This window comes from Haemaphysalis longicornis, unplaced genomic scaffold (assembly GCF_048455015.1).
Source record: "Haemaphysalis longicornis isolate Haplotype H1 unplaced genomic scaffold, Haemaphysalis longicornis Haplotype H1 scaffold_2, whole genome shotgun sequence".
Taxonomy (NCBI): Eukaryota; Metazoa; Arthropoda; class Arachnida; order Ixodida; family Ixodidae; genus Haemaphysalis; species Haemaphysalis longicornis.
Window position 1 is genome coordinate 149,915,910 of NW_027526295.1, and position 13,623 is coordinate 149,929,532.

General features: G+C 45.3%; 1 long non-coding RNA gene across 1 annotated transcript; it reads right to left on the reverse strand.

Annotated features, from left to right (window-relative positions):
* Nucleotides 1–6,203: 6,203 nt before the first annotated feature.
* On the reverse strand, nucleotides 6,204–8,190 carry LOC144167443 (uncharacterized). Its single transcript, XR_013321999.1, has 4 exons — nucleotides 8,078–8,190; nucleotides 6,755–6,923; nucleotides 6,414–6,559; nucleotides 6,204–6,327 (listed from the first exon to the last, which is right to left on the reverse strand). It is a non-coding gene; the product is annotated as an uncharacterized LOC144167443 (long non-coding RNA).
* Nucleotides 8,191–13,623: the final 5,433 nt, after the last annotated feature.

Genomic DNA, 13,623 nt, shown 5'->3' on the forward strand with positions numbered 1-13,623 from the left:
CCTTATGGCTCTGAACTGTACTCGCCTGAGCTCTCTTTTCGCCCAGTCGCGCTTCGTATCTGTAAAGGCCATCGAGTACGTCCCGCGCTCGATGCTTGCGCGCTTAAAATACGCACACAGTTCGACATCGGAGGCCATCGGAGGGAGAGAGAGAAGGCGGGGTGACGTGAAAACAGGACCCAAGCAGATCGTGCGATCAGTCTCCGCAACCCCGCTGGGGCTTTGTATATAGGAAGAACATATATAAACAAATGAAAGCGGATCTCGCACCAATGGTCGTTACGCATACTGAAGCCATTACTGCCACGTAAAAGGGATGCATGGGAGCTTCGATATCGTTACCGGTGATCGCCCGCCATTGTCAAAGGGGTGAAGTGAAGCGGATGGAAGCGAGTGTGGAGTTCGACAGCTCCCCTCTGTGCCGTCGTTCGTCGCCCACTTTTTGTTTCTACTACGTTTGGCTCACCCCGATAAAATACGCGGCGCCACTTACACAACCAACAGGTAACCACTAACGGTTCGGCCTCTTCTTGTTATTGAAATTTTATGTTTGTGTGCTTCCTTGAAAACATTACCTGGGTTAGGCGTTATAACCCTTCGATCTGTGTTCGTCAAATCGAGTCGGCACTGAGGAAGACTCGCCTTAAATAACAGAGAAGAAACAAGCTCGCCTCGCGCACAATGGCGTCACGCTGAGCGGCAGGATTGCCCGATAAACGAACGAACACGGACTCCTTTTGTGAAATGTTTGCCATCCCCGTGACCTAGAACTCGCGGTGAATAGCGAACGGCACTTATACGGCAGATGGGCGCTGGGTCGGTGATGTGCGTATGTTGACATAACACCTAGGCTGCTGCCGTGAAAACCACGCGTTATACGCTCACCCTTACGTGTTGTGGGGTGTTAAACAAGCGAGAGCGTTGACTTTGCGGTACTCAAGTACGAAATTGGTTGCGATAGCTGACAGACTGGCTGAATGCAGCTCGGGCGTTTCATCGTTTGCAAATAACTGTTCTCACTACCGCTATCCTTTCTTACAGGTCACCTGTCCCTATATTCATGTGGGGTGAACTGGTCGGCAGTGCTTCGTGTGTGTTAGTGTGCGGATGTGTGTGTGTGTGGGGGGGGGGGGGGAGGGGGGGTGCGCGTTCATGCGTTCGTGCTTTGGAACATTTTAACTCATGATGTAGAGCTCATGAGCATGTGCTTGAAGAGCGCCCTAGAACAAAGATGACGAGGGGGGGATAAAAAGGCAACAGGCAGGCGTTTTTTTTTATCCGCCATCGAATGACGTCGGTATTCCTTGAAACCGGTGTTTAGCGCCAGGCAACACAAAATTGCGATTCGACAAGAAGCTTGCATACATCTGTACAACACATAGCTACTCGAACAACTTTTTCGCGGCGGGCTTAAAGAGCCATGCAGACAAAATACAAGTTTGGTTAATTCGAAGGATTCCCTCAGTAGAATTATACCGAAACCACTCTTAACGCAAACTTCGCTCAAATAAGCTATATAATTAGGAAAAAAGGGAGGTTAAAGAAAGTAAAGCCAACAGCCAAGTAAGGCATCGGGGGAGGAGTTCATCATTTTGTTTTATGTTGAAATAAATTTAGTAAAATGCTTGAAAGAAAGAAAGTGGAGAGAAACCTGCTCCGCGGGTGGGAGCCGTACCCAGAGCATTTGGCGCCAATCTGCAGCCAGTTTCCACCATGAGTGCACGGTGTCTGGTGGCCTCGCTACTGCCCGAAATCTGTGCCAGCTCGTTTGGCGGCAGCGCCGATGAAGGATCACCGGAGCGCTCACTTAGCCGCTGGGCTTCAATTAGCGACGACCGGGGAGGCGCCGGCGCGCCCTGGCTTCCACCGAGTCGAGCCGCCCCGCACGCTCCCGATATTGCATGCGGGCTCAGATGCCGTCTCACCTTCGTGCCCAGAGCGCGAAATGCGCTGTCCAAAAGGCGTCCTTGAAAAGGCGGGACTGTTGAGCCCTATATCGATGATCCATTAATCTTTCCTTACCGGGTGGCACATCAAGCTTCATTTTTTGTTTATGTTATTCTCACCTCCCCCCCTTGCGACCCTATGTTACGCGTTAATTAGGGTAAGGCTCAACTCGTCATGAAAGTGATCTCGATATCGTACGACTGCCGTATCTCCCACATTGTCCAGATTGGGAGCAAATTGGTCGTTCGCCTATATTAACCATTTTTATGCCTTTTAACATTCTGACCCTTTTCAAAGTGTTTGTGTTCCGTTGGTTCCACTTCACCATGTTGTGATTTAGCATCCTGAGATCTTTCGGTTCAATTTATACCAATGCTTTCCATGCGCGCTATTGCTTTGTCCACATCCTTCTGGGTGCGAGAACTATTACGGTACATCTTGTCCTCCGCTCCACCACCCTTTTCTCAGTTTCGTGAATTGGATATGGGGCCCGTGAAGGGTCATATATCATACAGGGAGCTCTATGACTCTGTACAAATGGTCATACAGGGCCGTGATCCCGTAGTCTTCATACATCACTACCCGCCGCGGTGGCTCAGTGGCTAAGGCGTTGCGCTGCTGAGCACAAGGTCGCGGGTTCGATTCCCGGCCGTGGCGGCCGCTTTTCTGATGGAGGCGAAAAGCAAAAACGCCCGTGTGTACGAGATTTCGGCGCACGTTAAAGATCCCCAGGTGGTCAAAATTAATCCGGAGACCTTCACTATCACTCTTAATCTGGTTCCACGTAAGATCCACTTAGTAACTGGAACTTTTTTGCAAAAAAGTTCCAGTTATATATTTGGAACCGTGTTCCACATATCCTGAAAATTAAGTGGAACGGTGCCCCACATATTTTTGCAACTAAATTATGTGGATCGGTGTTCCAAATAAAAGTATGCGGATCACTGTTCCAAATAAAAGGGTAGTTTAAGTTACTGGAACATTGATCCATGTAAAATGATTATGGAATTTATCCGGTGCGCCGTTCCAGGTACCTTCAGGCCAGCTGTTTATATAAAACGGTGTTCCTATAGGCATTGGGAAGCTGTCTATGGGACTCCACTTTTCCAATATTTCTGGTTTCCTGTCGGTATACACCGAGGTCATATGCCAGGCTGGCGGATGCATTGGTATCAGCAGGAAACCGCAAGCACCATTTTAACACAGCCTTGATATATAACCCGCAGTGATACCAACAATTGGAAAGCAGAAACCACCGCAGCAGTGTGGTCCCTGACAGTTCCCAACAGTTGCCTATCGGAGCACAGTTCTATATAAAAGTTGGTCTGAGGCACCTAGAGCGGCACACAGTCTTTGGCTTCACCCACGGAATCCTCTTCTGACTTTCAGCTGCATGTAAAAGAAACAATATACTTGCAATAAAATACGCACGAAACCAACTATTATGACGCATACACTGTTTTTCAATATACTATACAACTTTATTGGGTGTTAGTATGCATACATTTCAGATTTGAATAGCTGTCTATTTTAAATTACACAGAAAATGACCAACGTACAAGGAATAAATACCATAACGATAACACTAGGCTTCAAGTGGCATTTTCACATATTCACCTTTACTCAAAAACATGGATAATAAAGACGGTATTAGGGGCAACTGCTTCACAAATAAATAGCCGTGTGCGTCTACCGCGGCACTGACACAGACATTATACAACAGTGAGCATCAAATATGCTGTCTTATCAGATAAACCAAGGTAATTCAAAGGCGGAATGACTCATTGCGCTTGCCATACTATGTTTACGCATAACTGTTTGGGAAAATGCAGTTTGCTATTAAATTGTAGGGAAATGCCTAAAAACAAGCTATACACGGTTGTATTATCACAAACCTACAACAATGCAGAGCAAGAGTTTAGGAAAACAACGCTCGAGCCAAGATTAACGATAAAACATTTTGACACGAGAGGTCACATGTGGCAGTATGCCACCATTAAAACATGATTATTAAAGATAGTAGTTTCCTGACACCAGATGTAAGTGTAACATCAAGCTATTTGCAGGCAAAATAGACTTTATGAGCGTCCTGAAAAGTCCTTTGACTTAAGGCACGTTACTTGCCCAAACAATTTGTAGTTGTTTAAAATAATTCACCCCAAGAAATCTCACAAAAGCCAGCGTGAATCTTATATAATTTTGCAAACCAGGTAGCTGGAAGCATGTTACACATATTAAAATTTAACATGCAAACTAATTATATACGTAATCAATTCAAGCGGGAACAAGTCAGACATCCTTAAGAGCAAACAAGCCAGCGTTGAATCATACAGGTGACAAGTTTTACAAAACCGACTTGAAAGCATTTTTTCCAGCCTCAACATTTTACCTTAGGTGAAATTCACAGTTGCGTGCTATAACAAACCCTCCCGTCCTGCTATCAGTGTAATTGTGACCAAAGCCCTGCTTCTGCCAAGCAAGAAATGCAGCTTTGTTCAAAGAAGAAAACTTGTTCAAGCCAAATACGCACATTTTCAATTCTTCTAGGTCATGGGTGCCAGCTCACATCCGGTACTAAAATTTATCAATGAAGGCGGCAGCCATCTGCGTAAATAATCAGTCACTTTTGCATCAGCAGCAGCACTGCCACGAAAAAAAATCTCATGAGCTACACTTGAATAATGCGGAAGTTACAATGGGGTACCATGAACTACATTAACACCCACTATAGATTCAAAGGCAGCCTGCGCATTGTGCCAATGATGAAAAATAAGGCACGGCTTCAGTGTTCAGTTGACATGAGACTTGCATGTGCCAGTAACTTAAACCTCTTCATCTGATTTCACCCCCTTCATGCCTTTCAAGAGATACTTTAACCTCTACCAATAATTTAAAACCCCAAGTAGAGCTGAACACTTCAAGTATTTCAACAGAGACTCCAACTTAAATGACACCAGGCCACTGTCAAACTTCTCATGCTTTTCAAGAACTCCCTGCAAAAGTACCAAGAACTCTCCAAAGGCACACAACCATATTAACATGATGACACGATGAAAAAGATGACATATGCGGCGAAGAGGACGACCACATCCTGAAGTGACAATGCAGGCGGCGAATCCGTGATGTGTTTCTTGCGGGCAATATTGATGCCGCCAGTCCCTTCTCTCAGAATAACCGGGCCTCGAGAAGACTTACTGCTCACCTCATGTACCTTCAAGGAAACAAGAAAATTTTGTTACATGGTTGCTTTAAATGAGTGAGTTGCTTAGTCCCTTTCATAACACAGTAATTGATTTAAAATCAGTGATTTCTTGGGTTTTTTCTGGGAGTGCTGCTAAAGGTGAAAGTGCGCTAAACAATATCACCACAGACAATCAATGAAATTGCCTTGATTCAGGAAAGTATCCAACTTTGCTGCCTCGGTATCCTGAATATAAGGTTTCTTTTATCCTTGAGAGGTTTCGTTTCTTAATCAAATATTAATTACTATAATCACCTTTCGGCATTATATTTTACACACCTTCTCTCTGAAAAAAATTTTCTCTTTACTGTATAATGTGCTCCCTAGAATGCTGTAGTGAAACTGTCTTATAACTTACACCTAACCGATGTTTCTACCACAAAGAAATAAATGGCCAGTCATAGGAAATCATAAATATCGCACTGTGGCAAAAATGTTTGTGGAATTAGTTCCCCCTAAAATATTTCCCTCTCGATATGTTTTACCTCCATTGTTCGTAGTGGTATGAGGCAGAAGTTCAGCTGACTAATGCTGAACTAGGCTGTTGCACAATTTTCTTATAAATCGCAACTATACCACATTTTCTTGCAGACGTCACTTTCTGTGCTCTAAACAATTCCCTGTAAAAAAATTACCCCTTATTTAACCACCTGTCAAAATCCAATGCAAGCATTACTCATGCTACGCCTGTATTTGGGAGTATTATTGGTGCTACGGGCGTATTAAAAGCGGGAAATTTAAATAGTCAGTTGCCACCGTATTGTTGTAGCAGCAACCACGTTGGGCGTGTCCGTGGTGCTGGAAAATCAAAACAACTTTAAGGTGTAAAAGCTAAATATTTACAAAACTAAAATACAAAATAGTGGTTTTTTTGGCCACTGTTGGAGCATCCATAATAGGCGGAATGTGAACACAATGGCCAATATTGGCGTTCACGATAACTTCTTAACACTGAGATTTTATTAGGACGAACAGACCCAGAAATTGAGTCTCGCAAAAACAAAATGCCAGCTTACCCAACCAAAATTACGACCCGGGTGTTTCTGCCAGGGCCGTCTCGAAGTGCACTTCCAGGAAAGTTTCGCTAACGTGTTCCGAAAAGCTCCTACTGTCACCTTGAGCCACAGGCCAAGCTGTCACTGAAAAGAAGTTTCAAACCATTAGTTATAAAGAAACTACCTAAAAACGCGCCATGAAAGACCCAAAGATGGCAGTGCGTACTTACTTGTAGAATGCAATGATTTCATCCCGTGCAAGAGCTTTAATGTGTTGCCTTCTGATGTTACACTTCCAAGAAGGGGTCCAAATACAATTAAAATGGCCATATGCATTCCTTGTACCACTGTTTTAGGTCTATCTTCGCCCTATTGCCTAGAAAATAAACAGTACAAAAATATCAGAGAATAAATTTATGCCTTGCTTTACCCAGGGAGCACGAGAAAATATTGAACAATGTCTGATTCGTTCCACGACAGTAGAATGTCTTTTTTACAACGGAAGCCCTGGTAATCTTTCCTTGCTAAACAATTTGAGATATGAAAATATTTGAACATACTTTAAGCTCACCTGTCCTTGGTCTATGCGAACTGGTGAATATCTGCACAATATGCACAACTCAAAAAGTACTCTTTTGTGGCTTATGAGCTCCACAGGGCATTCATAATCCGCCACACTCTCCCCGACGACCCTTCAGCATGCCAAAGATGTCTTCAGCCAGTGAATGCCACAGCCATGACTTCGCAGGAGCATGTAAAGAAAGGAAATAATTTGTTTTCATTTTTTTTTTTTGCAGAGGAACAAAAACATTTGTCACAACCTATCAGTGGAGGGCCAAATGTCTCCACAGTCAGCCATATACTCTTTCTGAACAGGTCATAGAGTATGAATACAGAATGTAGCAATCAGCTTTTGCAGTATAATTTCTACGTTCAAAGGAGAACATAAATGGATTAATGTTTGGTGCACATCATGATGCAACAACTTTGCACCCGAGGGTTTGAAAATTATTCCAACTCTCGAGCTGCCCCTGACATTGATAGCATAAAATGGCAGGAATGGATTATTTTTAAACTTACTTTGTGACGTTAAAACTTTAATAGTCCACACGTGAGTTTTATGGGTAATTATTCTGAGGTCTCAGGTTACCACTGACATTGAGAGCATAGAAACGGCACCACACTTTCTGCGTGTTTCCACCTGCCTTCCCCTCCACAAAAGGAACGTTTTGTTACTACGCTACTGCTCAGACAACCACTTTCCCTTGCACTTCACTACACGTCAGGGAGCCAACTAACGTTGACTAGTGTAAATAGATCTGAATTCATCGAAGGCATTGGAAGAAACAAGGAACAACTACACAAACAGCACAGATAAACGTAAGCAGTGCTGCCGCCAACGCCTTGAACGCAGATCAACATTAGGCGGAATAGCGTGATTAGCACATTAAATTTATGGTTCTCAGCTGACCAACACAACGCAATTAACACGAAAGTTTGAAAATACCGATAAGTCTAAAGACAGACGCTCTGACAGACAAGTTCTTCGGTGCGTGCGCGCGAAAAAATAGCGAGCGACTAACCCGAGAAGATTCAGTACCGCTGACAGGTGCAGCAACCGTCAATATACAACTAAGCAACACCGCACCGTAAGGGGACACGCAGACTCGAGAAATGCGCGCAGCAGCAACTCTTTAAATAGCACTAGCTAACGTACGCAGTCAGAAATGTCAAGCCGATTCCGAACCACAAACATGCAAGTTTAAGTGAATAACAGCAGCAAACTTTTCTCGCACAGGAACAAAAGGCAGCGGAGCGGCATGTTTATCGGACGCTGTGATGAACAAGTCAATGAACAACAACCGTTACCAGAACATAAATAAGCATCACTGACCTTTTTTGCGCCTCCTGGCAAAACTTCCCTTCGTCGAACAGTAAATACAGCCCGAGGACATGAAGAAATCCGCAGTTTCACGCCACAACCAAACTGGTAACCGTTCCCGCCAGTATGACCGACAGTTCATTTAGTACATCAGGCGCATAACGCGGGCAATCGAGAAAACCGCTATAGAAGGCCACTGGTGGCGCTGCATGCGGACGAACAAAAACTAGCTTCCGTAAACGTTGAGACGTAGGGGCGCTGCTATCGTTAAAAGTGTGCACGCAGTCCCGTTTTTCCCTCATCGTCGTTGTACCGTTGTACCCGTTGCTGTCCCACTATACGCCTCGAGATTCGAGATCGCTGCGCCGCCTGCCGCCGCTTCTCCGCGGCGTTTGCGGGATTAGCGCTGCGTGGCTGATAGGTGGTCATGCAGTGTTTTGGTTCTCTTTCGCTTATCTTTGCTTTCCGCGCACTAAACAACTTGTTATGGTGACGTACGTCTGTAAGCAAACTGCACGTTTAGGGCACTTAAAAAAAACAGCTGCGTCTTGGTAGAGCGCTCTAACGCCAACAAGAGGAGGCGGTTCTGCGCGCTTCTTGGGCGCTCTTGCGGGTGTCGGCGACGGCAGCAGCATATCACCGCTGTCACCTTCGAACACGTCAGCACAAGTGAATTCTATTTATTGTCGCCTCGTTTAGACCTGATATTGGCACTGTAAGAGGTTGATTCGTTTTGCAGCGCAGACAACACATGCGGCTTTGCTTCGAATATGTACGCCGTAGAAAAATGTTTCGGGGATGTGATAACCCAATAGCTGACAAAAGTACTTGTGCCTTTTATGGGAGTATAAGCCACGCGAAAATGTTAAGTACACTCGAAGGCCGTGCGTTGTCAAATATGTGCCCAATGAAGCTTTATAGCAAGCACCAAGATATAAGTTAATGAAACCACGGGAAAATGAATGGTCCGCAAGTCAGGAATAAATAGAATAGTCGTACGGGAATGAAAAAAAAAAAAAAAACCGAGTGCAGCCTGTGAAATACTAAAGACGTTTGTTTGAGCAAGGTAGTATTCACCAGACCAACTAGATGCGAAATGCACTATTTCGCTAGACATTCGGGGGGGGGGGGGGGGGGGGGGGTGAGGAGGAGGACGCTCAACTATCGTTGTTTACAAATGCGGAACGAAATCAACGAATGAACGTTTTAGTAATCACACACACAAGCTGCGTGTTCACTTTTCGTTTGTTTTTCGCCTTCAACGAACGGCTGATCACTCGGCGGACGCATTTTTTGAAGAATACAGGGTAGGCAGTTCACAAGCGATACGAGGTGTCGTTGGAAGAGTTGATTGATTGATTGCAGGGTTTAACGCGCCCACGAAACGGAGGCAATGAGGCACGCCGTAGTGGAGGGCTCCGGATTAATTTTGACCACCTGGAGATCCTTAACGTGCGCCGAAATCTCGTACACACGGGCTCGTTGGAAGAGTGTCGTATCTGATAAGAGTCTCTGATTTCGGTTTATACTAGATTCTGCAGTCTCCCTGTGTCATATGACGATGTTTCGAAGAAGAGTTTGTTCACGGACGCGGATTACTCTACAAGCCCATCTTCGCGCTTCTGCGGAGGATAAATATAACAGATGAATCTTTGCGAGCGCTCACCTCGGGACAAGACGACACAGCATTAAATTTGTCGTCGTGTGCTGACTCCGGAGTGTAATTTTGCATTATCCATCGTACTTCTTTGGTACAATGTTTGTGAAATTTATGCCGCATTGGCTTGTTCATGGTACTGATCAATATCTGATTTGTGATATTGGCAGGCGTAACTTGCGTGCTGTCAGGTATGAGTGCTCCGCTGGATTTTCTAAGTGCACAAAGTCGATTTACATCATAGTGTGTATGGCCGCTACATGACCATCGGAGGAAACACTGCTTACGGAGACACTGCCACTAAATTTCAGGGCAGCGGAATTGCAATCAGCTGCATGCAAATGCTGGCTTCGGGACGCCGGCCTGTGACACACGCCCGGCGCTCATATACATCTCACTAAGATCGCGTCATAAACGTTTATACTCCCGTGAACACACCACGCTTGCAAACAGAGTGCCTGCTCCACGTTATTCGGTATTTCGAACGCGGACAAACGGTAAATCGCTGTCTTGAACGAGCCCCAAAAGCAACGGCGACAGGGGGGAGCGGGCCGGGGACTCCCGCGCCTGCTTTCGAAACGGGCCGCTAGGGGGATTTCAGTGGCGCCCCTACAGGCCGCGCTCGAGGCGTATACCATGCATCAACGCTAGCGGCGCTGCCTTGTATTCTTTCATCCATGCTGTTAACGCATGCGCACGGCATGCCGCACTGAACTGGCGGTCGTTTCGTAATCGTTTCGGCCAACTTTTTCTTCCTCCGTGCCTTTGGCGATGCACGCCGTGGCCAGTGACCAGTCCGCGGAAGAGATCACAAGCTCGGCACCCTTGATCGCTTATATTTGCTTCGGAAAATGGCAGTAGGCCTCTAAGCGTACGTCTACGCTGCTCTGAGGCTCGAACAAAGAGGTCAGATATTAGCCAATTCAACACGTTAGTTGGGCTAAAGTTGTTTCTCTCCGCGGTCCGTGAGCGCGTGCGGTGACTGCGACGCTCTTTGATACCCACGTTATAGAAAACTACTTCCGCATAGTGAATCCAGTGTGATTACTCGCTAATTAGCGAGTAACATCTGCCCATTTTCCAGCAGTTTTTCTTCATGAACACCAACAGTGCAGGAAAAGAGCAACGGGGGGACCAGCAGGAGAAGGCAGGTCATTCGGTGAACTTGAATTACTACGGCAAGTAACAACATTAGGGTAACACTGCGAATTTTCGCGATACTGCAATGCATAATTTGAAATAAGAATGCCATTTCAGTATAAATATATAGAATGTAAGGCAGATGCCGCGGGGTAGATTTAGTTCTGCGGGTTTTGTGCCATTCTCCTGCAAAGAGGCTTTCGGTTTTGCTTGTGAAAATTACTAGCCGGGACGAGACAAAATACAAAAACTAACTTCTAAGCATATAACTGCATGCGTAGCATCATGTGTGTGGTACAAAATGTGACGCAGTCGGTTACCATTATGAATGTACCCCATCACAACATAAGTAAAGTGGACTAAGTACCATTGAGCTCGTACTACACCACAGCGAGATGATGACTGAGTGTTGAACAAAAACTGCCGTTTCTGCGACGCTTTGTAAACGAAATGCATAAAATGTAAGGGCCTCAACAAGTATTTCGTAATGAAGATGTTCACAAAAGCACCACGAATTCTTCCGCGCTATAGCAGCTATGGCTTTGCCCGAACGGCATTATGGGGAAAGGGAAGACGTTTAGTCCTTCTCAAATTGAAGTCACTGGTGATTTTGTACTTGACGCCTCAAATTAGAAAAATACGATGTTCACGAAAGCGGTTTGGGTGCCGCAGAACCCGTGGAAATGGGTTCCTGCAATTTCTTCTTTTGCCTAAAATATCCTCCTCTCGACATTTTTAATGCTTTGTACGGCGTTGACAAAAAAGCGGGATTTCGTTTTCTGTCAAAGGACATCACTAAAACTACAGCTTAGCCGTATTATGAAAGTTAACTGCTGCAAGGCAGTTTCATAGATGTCGGCGAAGTTCATTAAATTTTTATGTGCGGTGTGCGCGTGTATATTAAACGCGCACGTGCATCTTGGGTCAAGAAGCACCTAATATATATGCGGTTCATTGTTCCAGTTGATGCATGAAAGAGTGCATACTTCACTGCCGTTCACGAGTTATGTGGAACAAGACACGAGCAAAAAATATACAAACGCACTCTCCCCAACCATTTACTGGGACATAAGTGGAACAGTAACCGGAACCGCCGACATCGCATGACCCCATTTCATCGGTTCCAGATAAAAACCACGAACATAAAGAAAACAAGCTGGCGGTTCCAGATAAGATCCACCTATATGCCTCGTTCCAGTTATTCTTTCGTTCGGATCCACATAAAATATATGGATCACCCTTTTTAACTGGAACTTATATGGAACCAGATTAAGAGTGTACGGCGCGCCTCATCGCCTGCGTTGCGTCGGCGCGTTAAACCCCATAATCAATCAATCAATCAATTCATACATCACTAACAAGTGAGGCAAAGAGCGAGAATGCGTATGAAGAAACGATCAGTATTACCAGCGTGTCAAAAAACGCCATTTTGCTTCAATTACCGCAAAAGTTCTGTAGGAGATTTTTTTCTCGCGTTGCCATAGCTTACCGAAGCTACCACTATACGCACGAACTACCATCTCCGCCTTTGCTGCGTGTGCCTTTAGGGCATTCTTATGCTCCACCCGAAACGAACTTTGTGGTGTTCACCCGTCGCTATAATAAAATCGCGTAAGTGTGGCTTCATTTCGATGTTTTTTGCGGCCACAACTGCCTTGCCGAGAGAGTGAACCCCGCTTTTATCAAATTACTGTTTAGAGCAAAGTCGTTCCCCGTTCTGTGGACTTGATTATAGCGAGAATGTATTTGTTCCATATAAAACTGCAGTGCACAGCTTTACGAATAAACTACTACGGGTAGAAAATATTCCAACGGTATGTTCTTGGCGTCCATCCAAGCATACACCAGTTCACAAGAGTTCCGATCACACTTAACCACACAAGCCAGTTTGCCCGTTCGGGCTGCACATCTCTTGCACCAAAAGTACTGTCTCCGTGCGCGTAGTCGACAGCCAACCAATATGCGGGTGCACCACCCAGGCCTTGAGCACGGGAAATAAACGTGCGTGTGTTCCGCTCATTATGCTCACGAGGCGCGCGGAGCGAATTCCGCCCGTGGAGGCTGCGTGCCTCATGTAGGCTTCTCGACCCCCATGAGAAAGCTGCTCACGTGTCGTGCGCACACGAAGAACCAGATAAGTTAACAAACACACTGACGTACAGAAGTGGTGGTACGTGTAGACTTGTGGTTATGGAGGGTGGTCAGGACGGAACAAAGAAGTAGGCGCTGGCCGAGGACAGCAATCATCTGACGTTGAATGCCTACAATCTGACCTTAATAATATTTCTGCTTGGTGCAAACTTTGGCATATGGAGCTCAACATAACTAAATGTGAAGTGATGAGGACATCCCGTATCAGTTAATTTGTCCTGGTTATTTTCCTAACAGCACCCATTACAGTCCGCAGTCGAATATAAATACCTTGGTGTGCACATAACTAACAACTTCTTTTGGTGTCGACATATTGATTTTATAACATCTGAGGCTAACCGCATGCTTAGACACTTAGGTGAAATTTTTTCTTTAGCACCTTCTTCTCTCAGAAAACAGTTATGCGTTACTTGCATGGCCCCATACTAGAGTATGCTTCTCAAACATGGGATCCTGGATATACAACTCAAACTAACCAACTTGAAGCTGTACAAAACCGTTCAGTGAGATTCATACTTTCTAACTATCATCGTACAGCCAGTGTAACTTCTATTAAGTTGAGTCTGTACCTAACTCCTCTCGCTACACATAGAAAACTGTCCCGCCTGTG